Source organism: Erpetoichthys calabaricus, chromosome 1 (assembly GCF_900747795.2).
Source record: "Erpetoichthys calabaricus chromosome 1, fErpCal1.3, whole genome shotgun sequence".
NCBI lineage: Eukaryota > Metazoa > Chordata > Cladistia > Polypteriformes > Polypteridae > Erpetoichthys > Erpetoichthys calabaricus.
Genome location: NC_041394.2, coordinates 354,411,614 through 354,418,202, shown reverse-complemented (window position 1 = coordinate 354,418,202; position 6,589 = coordinate 354,411,614).

Below are 6,589 nucleotides of genomic sequence, written 5' to 3'. Positions count from 1 at the left end.
CCCTCACATGCTGAACTTTTCACCGCACAGCATTACATCCCCGCAAGTCCAATTTGCTGTTGTGAACACACTGAACAGAGACCCAAGGAGACGCTGTCGCTCCTCCGAATCCCCCTCTTAAACAGCGATTCAAAAGCAAACAAACACAGTTTCTTACCTCCTCTTTGCTCAATCAGCTGCTGGCTTGCTGCTGTCGTGCTGCGTGATCTGCATCTCACGTGGGGCTTCAAACGTTTAAAAGTCTGCACTGCAGCTGTCCTTTTGTCTCATCCTCTGCTCCTGTTGGGGATCCCAAGGTGCGCCCCTTTGAAGAGGAAGATTTTCTGTTGCTTTGATTGAGAGACGGAGCTGCGCCCTCCAGGTTAACTTGGAGCCCGGATCACTCCTGAAAGAGACTTACGTTGGTTTGAAGTGTTTGAATAAAAGTTTTTGTCTCTGGAAATCCCCGAGTGTATCTGTACAACCAAGCGTGACACGGTCTAAATCCACACAGAACGTGACCCTCTTTCCACACCTTCTGAAGAGTGAACTAAATCACGACATGCTGTTCATCGGCCTTTTCTCATTTTTCCCCAAATATGCAGGACAGTATGTTGTTCCAACTGGTGGCTCATTTGGGAAACGTTTTTACTTCATACAAACTTCTTCAACCTTCTTTTTCCTTCAGGTCCTAAATCTTTCATTGGCATTCATAGAACTCGGGCTTAAGGACTTCCCTAATCCAGGTGGCCACTTCCATACTGTAGACCACAAGCAGCCACAATTAGTGGCAGGCAATTCGTGAACAATTCATTCTTTTTTAGTGAGTCACATAAATCGATTCACGAGAAGGAAGGATTCGATTCTGCTGAGCGAAACAGGAGGGCCGCAGTGCACACATGACGTCGTCAGCATCTTTCGTTTTGTAGAAGGAAATTTTTTTATATTAACATAGAAATAGCAAATTAACATAAAGAGCCATAAAAAGTAATTAAAAGCTTCTAGAACATAAGATTAAGCATAAATTAGAATGTTGTGAAAATAAGATAGGTCAAGTGAATAGTTAACTTAAACATCAGTCATTTTGCATTATTTTTTAAGCTTACAGCAGAATTGCTAGTGTGGGAAAAGAACAGATAAAGAAAAAAAAGATTGAGAACACCTGTGTCCAGAGATAAGAAGGTGAAATATTGAATCAGCAAAGATGGCAAAAGGCATTGATGCCAAGGTCAGGTAAAGTAATGCAAGGAAAATGACAAAATATGTTCTACCTATATATATATATATATATATATATATATATATATATATATATATATATATATATATAGAAAATGAGTAATACTAGCATTTAACCTATGTACTGAAATTAAATATAAATCAAGCATGCCACACAAATGATTAGATAAAGGCACATGCTATAGTTCAATGTTAATTAAAGCTTAAGCTTCAGGCCACAATATAAAAAGTTTGGAAAGCTTAAAGGAAACCCATATATGGAATTGAAGCCTTGGCCAGTTAGAGAAAAAGGGGAAAAGCATAGAAAAGTAAAATAACAGGAGGGGGCCAACGATAGGGAAGTAAAGAGATAATAAGGGTTCCCATGGGAACTCAAGGTTCGGCCGGACAGGAGTCGAGGGGATGAGCAAAAGAGCTCATTTGAGCGAGGTCGGAGAAGATAGGAAATGACATCAGAAAAGCCCAAAGATGGTAAGAGGAAGTCATCTGCCCAGCCTTAGACCAATCAAAATAAGCAGAACAGAAACCTAGCAAAAACAATGGACAGTAAAGCCAGGGGCAGAATGAGCTAATTGAGCAAGGACAAAGTGATAAGAAAATGATATATAAGTTTTGGATTTTGGACCGTTCGAGGCTCTGGTCAATTTGGCCATATTGGGTCGAGTCCTCGTTATTTTTTTATTATTATTATTCTTATTTTATTACAATAAAACTATAAACTCTGTTTGCCTATCCTGTGACTCCTAATAACATTTATTTCGGGTAAAAAGCCTTCTGGTGAAGATTTTTCGCCACGACAGTTTCTTAGGCAGATATTAGACGCGCATGTGCAAGGACCACCCGTCTGATGTGCGACTCTCATTTACTTCAATTCTGATCTTTTTCAAGTTTGAATGGGATCATTCCTGGCAAACGAGAACCTTGTCATTCAACATACAAGTGATAACACATTTATGTTAGAATGCATTATTTGTTTGTCTGCTACAACTTGCGACTGTGAATGTTTGAAAGAGGAAAAACAAACACATACGATCAGGCTAATACGTTTAGGTGCCTTTGTGCAGTCACAAAATTTTACTTTATAAAAACATTCGAATTTCTAATAATTATTTGCTTCCAGCTACATGTGCGAGTAGGAGTCAACTAAAGGGCCTGAATAATGGCACGTCCGACCAGGGGGTGGCGGGGTGCACTGAACGTCTTTCTCGATCCCTTGTAGATCAATCTCGGGAAATCCCACAGGATTCTGGCACCTTTGATGACGTCACTTCCAGTTCCGACACCTTTGACTTTGTCACTTCAGGTCCCCGTGGCTGATGACGTCACTTCCAATTCCGGCCCGGATGACATCACTTCCTACACTGGCCTTTAAAGCCACCATCTTAATTACGATAGTTCTGTTTGTCTTGTGAACAAATCTACCGTTAAAAACACCATTTTCCAGCTAAGGCATATTATACGGGTGGCTGCCCCAAACCTTTATGATGTCTAATTGTCATTCTTGTGACACACCCAGTTATTAGTGGCTCAGTGTCTGATGTGATCGAGGTCGAGCTGATGCATTACCCATGAATAAGGCGTGCAGTTCTCATTCATTTGATTTGCAAACTGAATCATTACCCAAGAACGAGGCACACGTATCTCTTTTATTTGATCATTGAACGGACTCATTATCCACAAACCAAACACATGATTATCATTCAATGGATTCTTAAATTGAAAGGTGTTATATAAATAAATCCATTATTAAACTGCATAGTTACTCACAAGCAAGACACACGATTATCATTGACTCTTAAACTGATTCATCACCCATGAAGGAGGCACACGATTCTCTTACTAAATTATTAACCGAGAATAAGGTGCACAATTCTTGTTCACTAAATGATGCTCAATCATGCTGTCTTATTATTTTAATGATGCATTTTTACTGAGTTGTCACGCTTTGTGCTTTCAACAGGTCAATGCTTTACTGCAATGAATTGCCAGCGTGTTTAGGATATAATTTAACGTATGAAACTTCGATGAGTTCCATTACAATCTTTCACTGTCTGACTACATTCGAATCCTGTGCTCTCTTCATTGCTGCCTTCACAATATCTAAATTATCCGATCAAATACCCCTCACTCAAAAGTTGTTTAACTCTTTTAGGGCAGATGTCAACGTCCAGGGAAACAATCAACTGTAAATGTCAACACAATTCACGGTTCCATTACAAGTCCAAAGACAAGCAGGTTAGGTGCATTGGCGATCCTAAATCGTCCCTTGGTGTGTGTGGGTGTGTATGCCCTGCGGTGGGCTGGCACCCTGCCCTGTGCTGGGTGGGATTGGCTCCAGCAGACCTGTGCTGTTATTGTTTTATCCCAACTTACCTTTGTGTGGTCACTGTGCGGAGCTCGGCTCACGTCTTGCAGAGGTCTACGTGAATTGCCCACATTAAAATGAGCGTCTTAACGGTACGCAAGCCAAAGCAACATCAACCTAGAAGGGCGGCCTGATTTGGTGGCAGGGATGTCATCCAAAGTGGACACACACCTTTATCTATCATGTGAATTTCTCCTTGGGGATTAATAAAGTATCTATCCATCTAGTATGGAGCTTTATTCATTCCTCTAATCAAACAACTCATTAAATGTCATTGTTTATATTTAATTACTTGTTAAACCACTAAAGGACTTGGGGGGTCCTTATAAGGTTGTTTTTTTTTTTTTTGACATCATCTGAAGTAGAATTGAGGACCGCTACATGCATTGCAGTCTAACGTGAGGAAGTCCTCATTGGTTTTAGAAATTAATCCTTTTTTTATGGTACTTTTAGAAATATAATAAAGCAAGTGTCACCATGTGGACAGTCGCTTCTGCTGAAGACCACACTTCTATTAAAGCAGTTTTGTGCCCTTCAGAGCAAATGCAAAGTTTACATCGCACAGCCTGCTCTCCTGATCGCACAATCGGTTACATGGGGACTTGTCACACACGTGCGTGCACTTGGGGGGGCAGGCTGGGGGTTTAACCGAGAGCGGGAAGTGCGCTTACCTCTCCTCTCCTTCTCCTACAGATCCCCAAAGGAAACCAACATAAAGTACTTCCTGCTTCCCTTGTATGGCCACGCCTCCTTCTGAGGTCACTTCCGGCTTCAATTAGTGGACCCCACCTCTTCCTCCCTGCCTATTATAAAAGTCCAACTCCTTTTGTGTTTAGTTGTCCCCGTTTTGGACATGGAACCTGACTTTGCTCTGGAGCCATTTCTTGAACGTTTGATATATTTTGCTTTGTACAATATAGGGGGTGGTTCCCCAAACCATTTTCTGCCTTCTTTTTGTATCCTTACAATATTATTTTTTTATTTTATATTCTTATTTTATATTTATGGGGCACCTTTTGTTCTTTTACATTGGTGTTGAATAGGAACACGGCTCGGCCCCATCCTTCAAGCTGTCACTTGAGTCACCCTGCCATTACTGCTGATGTTTCAAACAAACCCCTGTGATTCACACGAGTAACACAGACCATAAAACACGTACGTGCTGCACATAGACTGAAGACAATCAGAAAGTCCACGGTTTCTTTACACAGTCTAAGTAACGATCATGTCAAAAGCCCAGATCATTTTATAAATATCAGCCAGACCGCTCTTTTGATGTCTCAAAAAAGAGGACATCATCAGAGGGGAAAAAAAAAAGAACTTCTGGTCACCGTTTATCTATTCATTTAAATCAGGCCATACAGCCCAACAAGGCTCACCAGTCCTATCCAATTAATTCTTCTAAACCAACATAAAATTGAGTTTTGAAAGTCCCTAAAGTCATTCTGTCTACCACACTATGCTTGTGGCTCTCCTTATGAAGAAAAGCTTCCTAATTAAATCAAATTAAAAGAGGTGGGAGTTCAGGGTGATGTTTGTAGATGGGTGCAGAATTGGCTCAGACACAGGAAGCAGAGGGTGATGGTGTGAGGAACCTCATCAGAACTGGCTGATGTTAAGAGTGGTGACCAGCAGGGGTCAGTGCTAGGGCCGCTGCTATTTTTAATATATATATAAATGATTTAGATAGTAATATAAGTAACAAGCTGGTTAAGTTTGCAGATGATACCAAGATAGGTGGATTAGCAGATAATTTGGAATCCGTTATATCATCACAGAAGGACTTGGATAGCATTCAGGCTTGGGTAGATTTGTGGCAGATGAAATTTAATGTCAGTAAATGTAAAGTATTGCACATTGGAAGTAAAAATGTTAGGTTTGAATACACAATGGGCGGTCGGAAAATCGAGAGAAGGATTTAGGAGTCATAGTGGACTCTAAGCTATCGACTTCCCGACAGTGTTCAGAAGCCATTAAGAAGGCTAACAGAATGTTAGGATATATAGCACGATGTGTGGAGTACAAGTCACAGGAGGTTCTGCTCAACCTTTATAACACACTGGTGAGACCTCATCTTGAGTACTGTGTGCAGTTTTGGTCTCCAGTCTACAAAAAGGACATAACAGCTCTAGAAGAGGTCCAGAGAAGAGCAACAAGGCTGATTCCAGGGCTACAGGGGATGAATTATGAGGAAAAATTAAAAGAGCTGAGCCTTTACAGTTTAAGCAAAAGAAGATTAAGAGGTGACATGATTGAAGTGTTTAAAATTATGAAGGGAATTAGTGCAGTGGATCGAGACTGTTATTTTAAAATGAGTTCATCAAGAACACGGGGACACAGTTGGAAACTTGTTAAGAGGAAATTTCGCACAAACATTAGGAAGTTTTTCTTTACACAAAGAATGATAGAAACTTGGAATAAGCTACCAAGTATTGTGGTAGACAGTAAGATGTTAGGGTCTTTCAAAACTCGACTTGATGTTTTCTTGGAAGAAATAAGTGGATAGGACTGGCGAGCTTTGTTAGGCTGAATGGCCTCGTCTAGAGTGTTCTAATGATTGTGTGTACTTTACCCTTCACAAGTTTCCGAGGGTGTCCTCATGTTCTTGATGAACTGCACCGTCTCGATCCACTGCACTAATTCCATTCATCATTTTAAACACTTCAGTCAGGTCTCCTCTTCATCTCCTGTAAAGGCTCAGCTCTTTTAATCTTTCCTCATAACTCATCCCTTGTAGCCCTCAATCAGCCTAGTCGCTCTTCTCTGGACCTTCTCTAGCTCTGCTACGTCCTTTTTGTAGCCTGGAAACCAAAACTGCACACACAACACCACATGAGGCTATTTATTATTAACTGAAAATTATATCAATAGATCAATATTGAGTGTTTTGTGAAAAACAAAACAAAAAGTCGTAAAGAGATTTGTCCGTGTCTGTGTGATCCCACCACTCATCCAAACCACACTCTGGAGTCGGACTCAAGTGACTTTTAAAAGGCGTGAGAGAAA